This window comes from Rhinolophus sinicus, linkage group LG04, assembly GCF_036562045.2.
Source record: "Rhinolophus sinicus isolate RSC01 linkage group LG04, ASM3656204v1, whole genome shotgun sequence".
In the NCBI taxonomy this organism is placed as follows: domain Eukaryota; kingdom Metazoa; phylum Chordata; class Mammalia; order Chiroptera; family Rhinolophidae; genus Rhinolophus; species Rhinolophus sinicus.
Genome location: NC_133754.1, coordinates 155,661,160 through 155,676,368, shown reverse-complemented (window position 1 = coordinate 155,676,368; position 15,209 = coordinate 155,661,160).

The window sequence follows — 15,209 nt, the reverse complement described above, 5'->3', positions numbered from 1 at the left end:
CTGTCTTTTCTTCTCCTCCTTCCCATTTGTTGTTTACTCCTGTGATGTTGGGCTCTGTTTTGAATGCTGTGCCTTTTCCTAAGACAGGATCACCAGGAGCTCCCTCTAAGGATGTTCTGGCTTTGAAAATTTGCTGACCCAACCACAGTATTTTCAGACAAAAATGTGAAGTCGATCTGCTTTTCAAAGACCTGGTTACCTTTAGATTGACTAAATATAATATAGTCATAAGACCCTAAGGTTTTCATCATTCTCCCTTCTCCCAGCACACACAAAGCACACACATACACGCACACATACCTACTCTAAAGGAAAAGCCCGAGTTACACTGAGCTGATGTACATTGAGCTTCACTCGGGTTTGGTAAACTGCGACCCACACAGTGAGGAGTCTGCCTGTAAGAACTCAGAAGCACCTCCTGCCCACTGGGCTGAATCAGCACTGAGTTTGACTGTCTCTTGATGACTGCTTGTCTTGCTGAATCGCTGATGGAAAATGACAGCATTTTAGAGCTGGAAGGGATTTTAGAAAAAACCTGGTTTAACCCCATGCACTTGATGGATAAGGAGACTGAGCTCCAGAGACATGTCACTTGCCCAAAGTAACACAGCTCCTTAGTTGGTAAATACGAGCATCAGCTGGTGCCCTCGCTTCCGATCGCCTGCATTCCCCTTTTGCCTCATTACCAGCTCTCAAATTTGCTTTATGCTGGGCCTAAACTATTTAGTGTGGGAATAGCAAATCATCCTGTTCCTTACGAAAAAAAAGAACTTCAAAAGAGAGTTATGATCCCTTAAAAATGAATCCCTTTAGGTTAAAAGTGAGGTCAGAAATGCATTGAAGTGTACTGGTCTCAGCTTGAAAGAACAGATAGCAGATTTTTTTCTTTGTTTTGCTACTCAACTGAAAGCAAGCTTCCATTAAAGTTATTCTCAAAACCATTTTTTCTCAGGTTTAGAACTTCACCAAAAACGTCTTAACCAAGCTGATTTATTCACTGTCCTGCAAATACACTTTATATTTGTAGGATATCCTCTTCTCCCTAATCTAAATCTTCTGTCCTGGCTGATCTCATTGCAGTCACATCCTACATGTTTTTCCCAATCTAGTTAAATTTCTTCTCCTCTCTAAGTGTTCTGTGGACCACCGGACTTGCCTGGAATAATATCTTCTTTTTACCTAAGTTCTTTAACATATATAACATTCAATAATTATATATTCATTTTATTGTGTATTAGGAAAATACGTCACTCTCATATCAGACTCATGATTTCACAGTTACTTTTTAAAGGGTGATTTCATTGAATGTTATATCAGTTTGTTGTTGTTGCAAAACAAACTACCCCAAAACCTAATGTTTTAAAACAGGAATTCCTTCCTGTGCTCATGCTTCTGTGGGTCAGCAGTTTGGGCTGGGTTCAGTGGGGCAGGTCTTTTGGTTCCTTCATGTGTCTGTGGTCAGTGGCAGGTTTGCTAAGTGCTGAGGCCTCTGCGGCTTGGCTGGTGTCGGCTGGAGCCCCTCCCTTCTCCTCCATGTGGCCCTTCCTCCCCCAGTGGGCTTCCAGGCTTTTCCTATGGCAGAGCCAGGCATCCAAGAGATACAGCAGAATAATTCAAGGCCTCTTGAGGCCTCTTGGAACTGGAACAACATCACTTCTGTGGCTTTCTATTGGTTCAAGCAGATCAGAAGGCCAGTCCCTCCGTCTACGTGGGAGGAACTACCAAGTCATATGGCAAGGGGCACGTAGAGAGGGGAGCTGGGGACCCATTGCAATTGTTCTACTTCAAAAGTCAATTTAAAGAAAAATACAGGTAGTAAAGACAGTGACCTTGTTATCCAAATGTCTGAATACAGAGGAACACAGTCCATCTGACACAATTATTCCTACCTTATGACAACCCAATAGCACCAGCCTGGAGTACAACTAGAGTAATGCATTTCCCAGGCCTTGATCTTTATTACTTGGATTTCTAAAATTCTAGCCCCATCTAAGGTCTCCCTTCAGATCTTAGGACTGCAGTGTGTTTGGGGTGGGGGAGGGAGTGTGTTGGGGTAGAGGAACATCTCGAAGGGCATCTCACAAAATGCTGTCTTCCTCCATGACCCTCAGACAGCAGATATCACTGAAGTGGATCCTTGATCACTCCCAGCGTATCTGGACACCAGTGTTGCTATCCTGCTGTGCACTGTTAGTCAGGGGCAGGTAGTCAACATTTTGGTCAAGTTATTCTGACTTAGCCATTGTGATACAGCCACATTGAAGCCAGGAACATTTTGCTAGGGCATAACCTACAACAATTAAAATTTCAGTTGAAAAAAACACATTAGTAATGTGAAAATGGACATTTTCACACTATTCCTACACCCTGCCCCATAGTTGAGACTAGGGGTAGGGGTGAACCAAGCCATGTTAAGTGGTTGACAGTGACCCAGGAGGTCAACCTGGGCTTTAGGCTGAAATGCTAAAATTAAATTACAATACTTTGAAAATACGGTTTCTATTAACTCAGGCTTCCATCAGCAACTGCTTACATAACTAGAAAAATGCAAACTGATCCACTCTTGCTGAGGGAGATAGCGAATCAAGTTGAACTCGGAAGGAAGGAAGGAAGGAAGGAAGGAAGGAAGGAAGGAAGGAAGGAAGGAAGGATGGAAGGAAGGAAAGAGGGAGGGAGGGAGGGAGGGAGAGAGGGAGGAAGGGAGGGAGAGAGGGAGGGAGGGAGGGAGGGAAGGAAGGAAGGAAGGAAAGAAGGGGAAAGGAAGGGAAAGAAGAAGGGGAAGGGACACGAGGGAGGGGGAATGGGAAGGGGAGGGGGAAAGGGGAAAGCAGGAAAGGAGTAGAGAAAAAAGGTCCTCCTAGGGAAGACACTGACTTGTCAACTACTTTCACAATAAGTGAATGCAAATTACCTGGTACAGTGAGAGACCACAACAATCCTAAGAACATCCAGCTCACAGTCCCCTCATGACTGTAATTGTAGTCAGCCAAATGCTGAGCCTGTTTAATACATGATGTATTCATTTCCTAGGACTTCTGTACAAAAGTACCACAAACTGGATGGTTTACAGCAACAGAAATTTATTGTCTCACGTTCTGGAGACTGCAAGTCTGACATTAAGGTGTCGGCAGGGCTATGCTTTCTCTAAAGCCTGTAGGGAAAAGATTCTCCTTTGCCTCTTCCAGCTCCTGGTGCCCCAGACATTCCTTGGTTTAAACCTGCAGACCTCCAACTCTCCATCTCCACATGTCTCTTTACATAGTCTTGCCTCTGTGCATATCTGTCTTTGTGTCCCAATTTCCCCTTGTTATAATTATGGACACCAGTCATGCTGGATTAGGGCCCACCCTAACAACCTGTTTTAACGTGATTACTTCGGAAAAGACTCTATTTCCAAATAAAGTCACGTTCTGAGGTACTGAAGTTAGGACTTCAACATAGCTTTTTGTGGGGACACAGTTCAACCCGTGACACACGGCATGGTGCTATTATCTGGAATGGGTAATTTACTTTATTATATAAATTGTAAACTTTCCTTGTAAATACGTAAATTTTAAATACGCCTCTCAAGAAGTTGTTTGGTTCAAAAAAATCACAATGGCAATCTATAGAGAAAACAAAAAATTATCAAAAAATTAGGAAGTGTTTTACCGTCAGAAAATCTGGAAAAACAAGTTTTTAAACATATTTTGAACAATTGCATCTATATTTACACAAACTATCATTTATTGCTTTATTAATGAAGATTAGGTGGCAAATAGCTAGTTAACTAAGAGAGATGGAAAAGGAGTGAAATGATGGCAATTCCAAAGACATGAAAATGTTTTTTTTATGGCCCATATATCTAATAAATGCCTTATCTTTGTAACCCACATATATCTGGAGCCCCACTGGGACCTATCGTATCCAGTGGAGTTACATAAATGAAAAAAGTACATCCCAGGATTAGGACAGAAAAATATAATTGGAAACACTTCATATCTTTTCAATATCTTTTGACAAAAGGCCAAGTGAGAGAATATCCTTAATAAATAGTAAAAATTTCAAGAGAGAACACTCTCCTTGTCTCCTCACATAGACACAGGCACACACATACACAACACTCATAAACACATCTGGCAGTGGCTTCTGAAGTGAAAGAGTCCCCTCTGTTTTTTCCCCCAAACTCTTTTAATGCCCAACCCTCTGATTGGTCTTCTTCTCTCTTCTTCCCTTTTTACTTGAGTCCTTTATTACAGAATAATGGAGTTTCTCGGGTTCCTTTAGGTTCTTTTTTTCCCACTGTGCCTTTTTCTTGGATGCTGCAGAGCAACCAAACAGCGAGTCCAAATCCATTCTCCTTAGAAGAGGAAGTGCAAGGCTGTGAATACTCACACATTAATATTTTGTGAGCTTCAGTATTTTTGATGGTGACATTTTTAATATAAAGCAAGTGGTATAGTGTTTTATTAATAGAAATAAGTTTCTTCCTTCAGCCATTAAGTAAACATTGAACCAGTATTTTAGAATAATAATAACCAAATTATTAGTCCCCTGGATCCCCCTACATATGAAGATCTTGAGAAGAAGTGCTTTTGGGATCAAAGACAACAGGGTGTTGGTGAAAGAGAACAAGGATGAACAGCTTGGGATTTAATGTGAAAAGATGATGACTGAGAGAAGATGTGGGGGGAAAAAAAAGAAAAATCAATGCAATCATTAAAGGCATAACACGGATGTTACTGTAGTACGCTAATCCCAGGATATTAGTCAATTTAAGAGGTGTGCTTCGAATCAAAAGTGGGGGCTGGAGGCAGTAGTATAATTCCAAACAGCAATTTTAAAGTCCACTTTGTGTCATTTAAAGTTTTAGCCTGATGAAAAGACGGTTTAAAATGAAGTCATGAGTTTCCATGACTCCATGTTAGTAGTACTTAGTATGCCCTTTCAAAGCTTCCCAATACAATGCCTAAGAAAAGGCACAAAAAAGACAGCACTGAAAGTAAAGAGAAGACCACGTGCAGTGGTCTAGTGGCGATTTCTACTAGAGGGAATTTGTATGAACAGAAACACTGATGAATGTGCCCCCAGAGATGAAACTGGGAAAACGCTTTGATTGCCCCTTATTCTCTGCCCTCCTTAAATCTAAGGTGTCTTTGCTAGAATTACAGATGGTCACCCATCTCTGCAAGGGGGCTGTTGCTGTCATAGGCAGAGTTGTGTAACCTGTCCCACACCTGCCTCATCACTTCTCCTTTTATATCCTTTGGAAACTAAAACTCCAAGTATGCAACACAGCCAGGAGTAGAAGAATGTGATTGGGTTCCCATTGCAAATATTCCTTGTCTCAATCCAAGGGTCCTATATTGGGCAGGGCAGAGTGTAGGTGGCACACATTTGTATTCATATTGTCTGAACACTCCCCTACTTTATTTCTGTGGAGCTAATCTGAAAAAGAAAGGTATGGAAAATATACTAATATCTATCATGAGTATTGCTATCAAACAGATTCTCCAAGCATTTATAATTACCCTACCATGTGAGTTCCTGAGCAACACTCCTCAGACCCTCTTTGGAGTTATGTTGATGTTAGGATATGGCAAATTCTTTGGGGGAAGGGGGCACCCTAACATAATGCCAAACTCTTGGAATTGCTAATGCACATTTTATAATTCTAGGAGTTTATGAGTTTGCATTTGGTGCCTATAATCCCTGGTGTGCAATTTGGAGAAGAAAAATGGAGTCTAACTAAGGACAATGTAGACATTTTGGAGATGTAAGTGGAGCATTTGCAATTACAATGGGAAAGGATCCTCTTAAAATTCAAACCCAAAATTTATGCCACTATTTTAATAAATATATGCATACATAATGAAAATTTTTATTAAAATTTATTGGGGTGACAATGGTAAAAAAACTATATGGATTTCATGTGTACAATTCTATAATACATCATCTATATATCACATTGTGTGCTCACCACCCAGAATCAGTTTTCCTTCCATCACCATATATTTAATCCCTTTACTGTCTTCTACCACCTCCCCACTTTCCCTCTGGTAACCACTAAACTGTTTTCTGTGTCTATGAGTTTTTGTTTCTTTATTTGCTTATCTTGTTCTTTTGTTGCCTTCAGTTTTATAACCCACATATGAATGAAGTCATATGGTTCTCAACTTTTTCTGTCTGACTTATTTCATTTAGCATAATAATCTCAAGATCCATCCATCTTGTCGCAAATGGCACTATTTCATCTTTTCTATGGCAGAGTAGTATTCCATTGTGTATATATACTTTGTGTGTATATTCCATTCCATTGTGTATATATTCTTTATCCAATCACATAATGATAATTTTTAAAGTTGATTATTGTTGTATAGTAAAAGGTAAGAAGGAAAGGAAATTTGCTAAAACTGTTGTATATTTTTTTAAGTAACATTTATTTTGCCTTTCAATTTGAAAAGTAACATCTGTTATTGTAGAGAACTTTAAAAAATGATAACATTGTACTACTATAGCAATTTTAAGGTATATAATACTACAATACAGCTAATATTATTCTAAACACTTGATATGCATTAACTGTTTTGATTTTCACAATAACTCCTTAGGTAGGTATTATTAGTCCCATTTATAGATGGGGAAACTGAGTCATAGAGTGTTTAATTAACATGTACGTAATTGTGGTCTTCTTATATCTTTTACAATTTCCCTTTATTATCATCTATTTTTGAAGATCACTAGTAGTTCTCCTTTAACTTTTTAAAAAGCATTGTTAACCTATACTTTTTCTAATTATCAAAATAAGAAATGAAATGGTATCTTCAGATTTTCTTCTCTATATGAATGAGGAATTAACAGTTTTACTTCCTCTTCTCATCTCTCTTTCTAGTCTTTGTTAATGTAACCTGGAGTTTAATTAAATTGCTTTTCTATTATTTTTTTTTCTTTCAGGATTATAGTTTGACAACTATATTCCATTTTGTAACAAAGTTTACAATTCCTTAAATTAATCTCAAAATATTTTCAGTGCTTGTTGCCAGTTCTTTTACCTCTTCCTAATTGTCCCTTTAATTTTGAGTCACATCTTAATCTTAAAGGTTATTGTTTACTTGCTTGACTTTTAAGAGGATAGGTGAGTAGAAACTTTTAGTCCTTCACAGACCTTTTTTTTTATTGCCTTCACATCTATTTGAGTGAATTTTTAAAATCTGGGTTGGGACATTTCTCTCCTAAAATCTCTGAAGATATTACTCCATTGCATTCTGGCATTTAATGTTGCAAAAATAAAAGCCTGGGGCCAACTTGGTTTTGGTTCCTTTAGGTGCAGCATGTTTGTTTTAGTAAATATCTGTACGGCTTTTTCTTTATTCATTAATTCTAACCATTTTCACAATATATCTCTGCATGTATCTTTTTTCAAAGGGAAGCAGGAAGCATAGTGGTTAAGGACTAGGGCTTGGAAATCAAGTAGAATAGACTGAATCTCAACTCAGCTACTTGAGTTGAGCCCTTTGTCAAATTACCCTCTCTAAGCTTCAGTTTCCTCAACATAAAGTAGAATAATGGCAGCACTTTACTGCTTAGGTTTGTTGTTAGACTTCAATGAAATCATGGATGTAAAGTGCATAGCACAGTATCTGGTTCACAGTAAGTGATATTATTATCAATCTTGCTGAAAACATACTTCACCCTTTCAATCTTTGTACTGACACAAAAATCAAAGCAGACTCACATGAATCATACATTGTACTCCTCATCAAATTTTCCTAGTAATTAAAATGATAAAGGCAAACACCAGATAGAAACAAAGCATTATTTTCCTGGAAGAGCCTGAAATCACCCAAAGCTTACAAAAGTTGGCAAAAATTCTCCTTTTTTTACACATTGGATTTTGGTTTGGGTTTTGGAATAACCAATGAATTTTGAACAATGTGCATGGAAATATTCACAAAAGGGTCCATTGTGGTTTTGAAGGACCATTCCATTTATATTCCATCAATTACACAGAGAGGAAAAAGCTTACATGACTACCTTTTATTTTCCAGCCAGCCATGCTCCTTAAGTCCAGACTATTCACTTAAGTCTACCTCTATTCACAGTAAGCAATCTAGACAAACCAGGTATATCATGATGAAAAGATTCTGTAGAGACTTCTCAGTAAAAATACCATTAGCATATTTACAGTGAGGTCTGATCGAGGTAATTCATTCCCCTAGATAAGGAAGGAGTCAATCCTTTCCTTCTTAACCATCATACTGTAGTATTTTAAAACTCAAAAAAACCTTTCTGAAAATGTCTTTAATTACTGCTTCTGTCTCAAATTTTCTTACTTCTTTAGAAAGAACATCAACAATTCTGTCCAATTCTCTTTCTTTGCTTTCCATATCTATAATTTTAAATATCATATTTTCTTCATTCTTTTTCCCGCATTTTTTCCTAGTGTAAGTTTTATATCCAAATGGAGATTTAAATATTATTACGTTTGGATTTGTATCTTTTTTATCTCACTCATCTCCATTTTGAGCTCATCCTGTTGCTTTCCATCTTAGATTGTTCTCTTATAGGTTTTTGCTGTGGTAAGAGTCTTATTTCCTTATACCCTGCTAAAAATGCCAAATAGATTTCTAGAATTTTCTTTTTCTGGATTTTGAATTAGATTATGTTCAGAGTTTTCTTCTTACACTGCATATACATTTCCCTTTTCCTTGTTCTACAGTATTATTTTAAATAAAGCTTCTATCCCTACTGACTTGTACTTGAATAAGAGATTACTACAATAATGATTACCAACAGATTTGGTAAATGGATTGTCTTTGGTCCCATTCTTTGTCCCCTTGAATATGGTTGTATTCTATTTTCAGATGGCAGAATTTAACACTCTTTCAGTTAGTGTGGCTTTGATGGACTGAGATGTTATGGCCTCCTACCCCTATTGCCAGACTCTCTACTAACTAAACAGATGATATCATGAAAATGTATAATTTCCTGTATACTTTTTATCAGGACTTCTCTTTTTCCAGGTCCCCCTATTGTCCTTTATCTAATGGCATTACCTGCTTTGCTACCCTGCTTCCCTGCTTTCCCCACTTCATGCTTACATGCTGTCTGAGAGTTACAGTTGCTGATAATGTAGAAAAAGTAAAATAAATAGGAGGTAGAGAATAACATTTGGTAACCTAAAAAAAAAAAAAAAAAAAAAGCATTTCTACAATAGATGTATATGTTCTCAGTGTTCCAGTTGGCAAAGACCTTGGCTTTCTTAACAGGGAAAAAAAGTGGTAAGAAGCGAAACAAAACCTCTTACTTTCTGCAAAAGTGAAGGTACATGGGTTCTGAGGCTAGGAAATAAAAGATATGGCATCTTCTGCCTTGCTCTCTTTTTGATCAGTTGTTCTGTGGAAAGCCAGCTTCTGTGTTTTAGGTACACTCAGACAGCCCCATGAAGAAACCCACACTGAGAGAAACCAAGGCCTCCCCCCAAGAACCAGCCCCAAGTTGATAGCCATCTGAGTAAACTACTTTTGAAGCAAATTCCCCAGCTCAAGAGCAGTTTAGTCTAGACTTCTTCAGATGACTTTTTCTCCAACTGACATCTTGACTACTTATGGGAGACCCCAAGTCAGAATCTTCCAACCAATTCACTTTCAAATTCTTGACCCATAGAAACTGTGAAAAACAATAAATGTTTATTTTATTTAAATTTTTATTGAGATAAAATTCATCGTACATACAATTTACCATTTTCACCATTTTAACGTGTATAATTCAGTGTTTTTAGTATATTCATGATGTTGTACAATCATCACCACTACTTCGTTCCTGAACTTCATTCCTGTATTTCCTAATTCTCCCCCCACTCCCCACTAGCCCCTGACAACAACTAATCTACTTTCTGTCTTTATGGATTTGCCTATTCTGGACATTTCATCTAAATGGAATCATAAAATATGTGGTATTTTGTGTCTGGCTTTTTTCATTTAACATAATATTTTCAAGCTTTTTCATGTTGTAGCAAACTTATAATATTAATGACAACAATAATTATTATTATTGACCTAAAGAGGGGAGTTTTGAGGAGGGAACAATAAACAGTACAGCATAAAGGCCAAGTATGGTAAGGATTGGAACATACTCAATAGATTTAGCAACTGGAAAGTAATTGACATTGGTGGTCATGGTAAGAACTATACCAATGGATGGAGGGATGCTGTAGCTGCCTGGCAGTGGGGGTGCAGAGGGAATGGGGAGTTAGGACAAGAAAGCAAAAGGAGAGGGCATTGGCTCTAGCAGAAGCAACTATGAAGGGTAGATAATTAGACACTATTTACTATAAGCCCTTTGCTTCTACATGCAATGGATAATAGAATGCCACCTTATAAAGACAGTATACCCAGCAACTCCCCATGCCTGTGCAGGAGATTCAGTCTTTTCCCTTTTTGGGTTAGTGCATTTCTAAATTTTTCTTACCAGAAAAAAAAAGTTAAAAATCCGAACTTCTATTTCTGGCTTCTCTGTAGTTTGCTAAATTACAACTTTAAATTTTTAAAGGTTTTCAGCATACACAGCAAGCTGATGCAATAAATGCAAAAAAAAAAAAAAAAAAAAAAAGTAAAAAGAAGCTTACCAGTGAGAAGCAGGAGAGATCATTAGTGAAGAGTTACAAATTCCCAGCTGGCTTAGGAATGAATAAATGGTGGAGACTTTGAGCATTTGAGAGGAATCAAATGCAAGCCAAAGATGATGGATTTAGGGGTTTTAACATTGCATACTAAATTGCAAACCCATTCGGCATGTAATCATTATGGGTAAATGTAGGAGGTGATATTGATAGTTTTCCTGAGCTAGTTGGAGGATTTATCTGTGTGGTAATAAGCTCTCCAAGCTGGAACAGTGGGAAGATGCTTGAGTTTGTAATTTATTATTATTCCACTTAGCATTGTATTTTGTGCCAACAGTCATACTTTACCCAAGATCTTTCTGAATAATTTCAGTTCATCAGCCAGAAGGGAGAATGATCCCTCAAGGGTAAGAGCCATGAGCTGAATGCTGTGCCTTTAAAAGGGCACTGGAAACATTGCATGAGGCAGTATCTAGACATTTAATAGAGCCAAGGAGAGCCTTAGTTCTCCCCCTTGGGTGCTTATGGAAGCTTTGATAAATTGTTATCATGAGGAAATAGAAAGGGACTGGACTAGAGTCACAATGTTCAGTATCAAATCCTAGTTCTTTTTATGAACTGTGTGAAGTGGGTCACTTCTTGCCCTCTCTAAGCCCCATTTCCTCAGCTGTGAAATGGGGCAATTATATCAATCTCATGGATTGTTGTACAGGTGAAATGAGATGCCAAATGTCTGACATGTTGAAGGTCCAATAAATTCCTTCTGAATTTGGATTCCTAGTACATCTCTACTTTCTAGTCAACAAATACGTTGTATTCTTCCTGTGAATACAACCTGTGTAATACCTCTAAATTCTGTCCCCAAAATGCAGAGTAGTGAGTTACCTGTGACAGTTACTGCCACAGTCGTACAGAAAAACATGAATGGGGCAGTGTGGTGAAGTGATGTGACTTTGCTGCCCTGGAAGTCAGGACCCCAGCTGCATCTCTCACCTACTGAGTGACCTTGAAAATGTTATTGACTCTCTGACCCTGCTTCCTGATTTGTAAATTATGCCCACAGGATGGATTGTGGTGTGAAATAAATACATTCTAACTTTTCTTCTGTCTTGAATATTCCAGGTCTAGATCAGCAAGTTCTTTCCATACTGCACTATTGAGGCATACTTTTACTCATGATAATTTGTTAAGAAGCACTATTACTAATCATTATTATTATTACCAGTAACTCCAAATGATTCTCGTGGAAGACTTCCGCAGTCAATGAAATCATTCACAATAAATGAATTTGCTAACTAAAATGTGATGCAGTCCTGTGAAGAAGAGAATTTGTTTTATGATAATAAATATTTATTAAAAGGAAGTCATTATCACTCAGTTCCAGAATTGTATGTGCATGCGTATTTGTTGATTTAATCAGTAAATAGATTCCTGTCCTCCATACAGGCAATCTATGCAATCAGGTGAAACCTGAGAAGGAGTGATGTGGACATGAGAGGAAACGCGGAGGGGCTGTGTTCTGATCACTTGCCGTTCTGTGATGCTGATTGGTACTGCTGTCCTAAAATATATCTTTGCCTACAAGGATCCTGCAGGCTAATTTCAGCAAATGAGAACCTGCCCAGGCTGTCATCTGCTTGAAGGTACGCTGCCGCAGGCAGTCACCAGCAGGCATCTATCTCCAGATCTAGGGGGAGCTTGTGGTGACATGACTCCAAGCCCCAATACAGGGCCTAATGGAAAGTGATAAGTCATAGTTACAGACCCAAATGTTTTTGTCAGAATAAATGTGGGACTTGTTTAAAGGTTGTATACATGCACAGAAAAGAGTTAGCTGCACATAGATGTCTGACAATTAAGTTTGTGAACTTATTGCAACGATGTTGCAACCCTTTCTTGATATCAGAGGGAGTATTCATTATGAATTTGTACCAACTGGGCTAACAGTTCACCAAGTTTACTATTTGGAAGTGCTGAAAAGGCTGCGTGAAAAAGTTAGATGACCAGAACTTTTTGCCAACAATTCATGGCTCTTGTGTCACGACAATGTACCAGCTCACACAGCACTGTCTGTGAGGGAGGTTTTAGCCAGTAAACAACTGTATTGGAACACCCTCCCTACTTGCCTTATCTGGCCTTCAATGACTTCTTTTTTTACCTGAAGTTAAAGGAAATATTGAAAGGAAGACATTTTGATGACACTCAGGACATCAAGGGTAATACGATGACAGCTCTGATGGCCATTCCAGAAAAAGAGTTCCAAAATTTCTTTGAAGGGTGGACTAGGCACTGACGTCAGTGCATAGCTTCCCAAGGGGAGTACTTTGAAGGTGACTGTGGTGATATTCAGCAATGAGGTATGTAGCACTTCTTCTAGGATGAGTTTGCAAACTTAATTGTCAAACCTCATATACCGTGCTGCTGCAAAAAAGAAATGAAAATGGTTACTGTAAAAGCACCACCAGTAAAGGCAGAACTTGCCAACTAATGCTGTTGTGGAACAGTGGATTCTGGGCAGAATCTTGTCAGTCAGGGACAGAAGGAAGTGAGAACCAGTCACGTCTATAACAAGCTTTCCTGCCATTCTTCCCACAGGCTACAGAAAGACTCTAAACCTGGGCCTCAGGGGCACTCCCCACACACAGCCTAAGCTGACCTGTTGGTGAGCTGAGGTGAAAATGAACAAAATAAGTACTAAGCAGTGCCAAAAGTATGTCTTCTTTATTCTGTATAATTTCTCTTTTGTCTTCCCTTATGCTACTCTCATACCTCATGTCGATGCAGTGTTCTCTGTGAGGCAGGCTCTTTCCAAACCCCAAATTGAGACTGGGGTGCAAAAGCCTCTGGTTTTCCTTTCCACAAACTTGCTGGAGATTTTTGTTTGTTTGTTTTTTGTTTTAAAGATTTTTATTGGGGAAGGGGAACAGGACTTTATTGGGGAACAGTGTGTACTTCCAGGACGTTTTTCCAAGTCAAGTTGTTGTCCTTTCAATCTTAGTTGTAGAGGGTGCAGCTCAGCTCCAGGTCTAGTTGCCATTGCTAGTTGCAGGGGGCGCAGCCCACCATCCCTTGCAGGAGTCGAACCAGCAACCTTGTGGTTGAGAGGACGCCCTCCAACCAATTGAGCCATCTGGGTGCTCAGTGGCAGCTCAGCTCAAGGTGCCGTGTTCAATCTTAGTTGCAGGGGGCGCTGCCCACCATCCCTTGCGGGACTCGAGGGATTGAACTGGCAGCCCTGTGGTTGAGAGCTCACTGGCCCATGTGGGAATCGAACCGGCAGCCTTTGGAGTTAGGAGCATGGAGCTCTAACCACCTGAGACACCGGGCCAGCCCAAACTTGCTGGAGTTTTATCTTGCACAGCCCTTAAGTTACCACCTGGAAGCAAAGGTGGGAAGGGGAAGCCAGGACCCTAGCCTCTGGCCCCTTGCCACTCTTCTCTTCTTTTGGCAAAAGACATTTTACTTTCTACCGTCTATGGGAACTTTCCTTGGGTCACCTCTGAGTCCACTCTACCCATGGCATAGAGGAAAACTATGTATTTTCAGTCCTAGAACCATTGTTTCTTACATGTAAAAAAGGAGATTTTAGAATTTATAAGAATTCTTTTCTCTCTCTGCAATGTCTGGCTTTCAAGTCTGTCTTGCTAGGAATTAAGAAAAACAGACATTTGTTTGATGTGGTACCAACCTCCTCCTTCCCCAAGGCAATACGATTCTTGGCTTATCTTTAAGGCAGATGAGATTCATGGGAAAGACAAAAAACAACAATAAAAAAAACACCTGGGGTACCCAGAAATTACCAAGGAAATAATGGAAGATACTTTAAAAAATTATTATCCCCATGACACTGGTAAAGATCCATGGTTATGCCGTTAGGGTGGATCTTTCATTTGTTCATTTGTGAATATTTATAGAGTCAACATGGGCCAGGCACTGAGGATAGCAATAAACTGAACTTTCCCACTTTCACAGCCCAGATAATAGTACTAAGATCGTCCGTAAGTGCATTTGTCTGATTTTCACAGAGCCTTGGAAAAGTCTCGTAGAAAATGAGTTGTGTTTTTCTGACTGTCTGTGATGACAATAAAGACTTTTGCTTTTTGAGGGACCATTGCATCAAGCCCTCTGTTCAGTGGTGCTATAGCCTGACCCTGGCTGCATTTTATATTGGTTATTTAGTGTTGTATGACAAATTACTACAAATTTTATCAGATTAAAACAGCAAACATTTATTATTTCACAATTTCTGTGGGTCAGGAAATCGAGAGCTGCTTAGCGGGGTGCTTTTGGCCCAGGGTCTCTCATAAGGTTGTAGTCAAGCTGTCTACTGCAGTCACGCCCAGACTGGACGGGGTGAGGAACCTGCTTCCAAACCCACTCACAAGATTATTGGCAAGCCTCAGGTGATCTCTTTCCAAACTTACTCATGTGACCCTCTCCATGAAGCTGCCTTGCAACATGGCAGATCGCTCCCGCCAGGATAAGCAATCAAGGAGGAGCAAAAGAGAGTGCCCAAGATGGACGTTACAGCCTTTGTATAACCTCATATTAGAACTGACATCCTATCATTTCTGCCATATTATTCTGTTTGTTAGGAGCCAGTCAACAA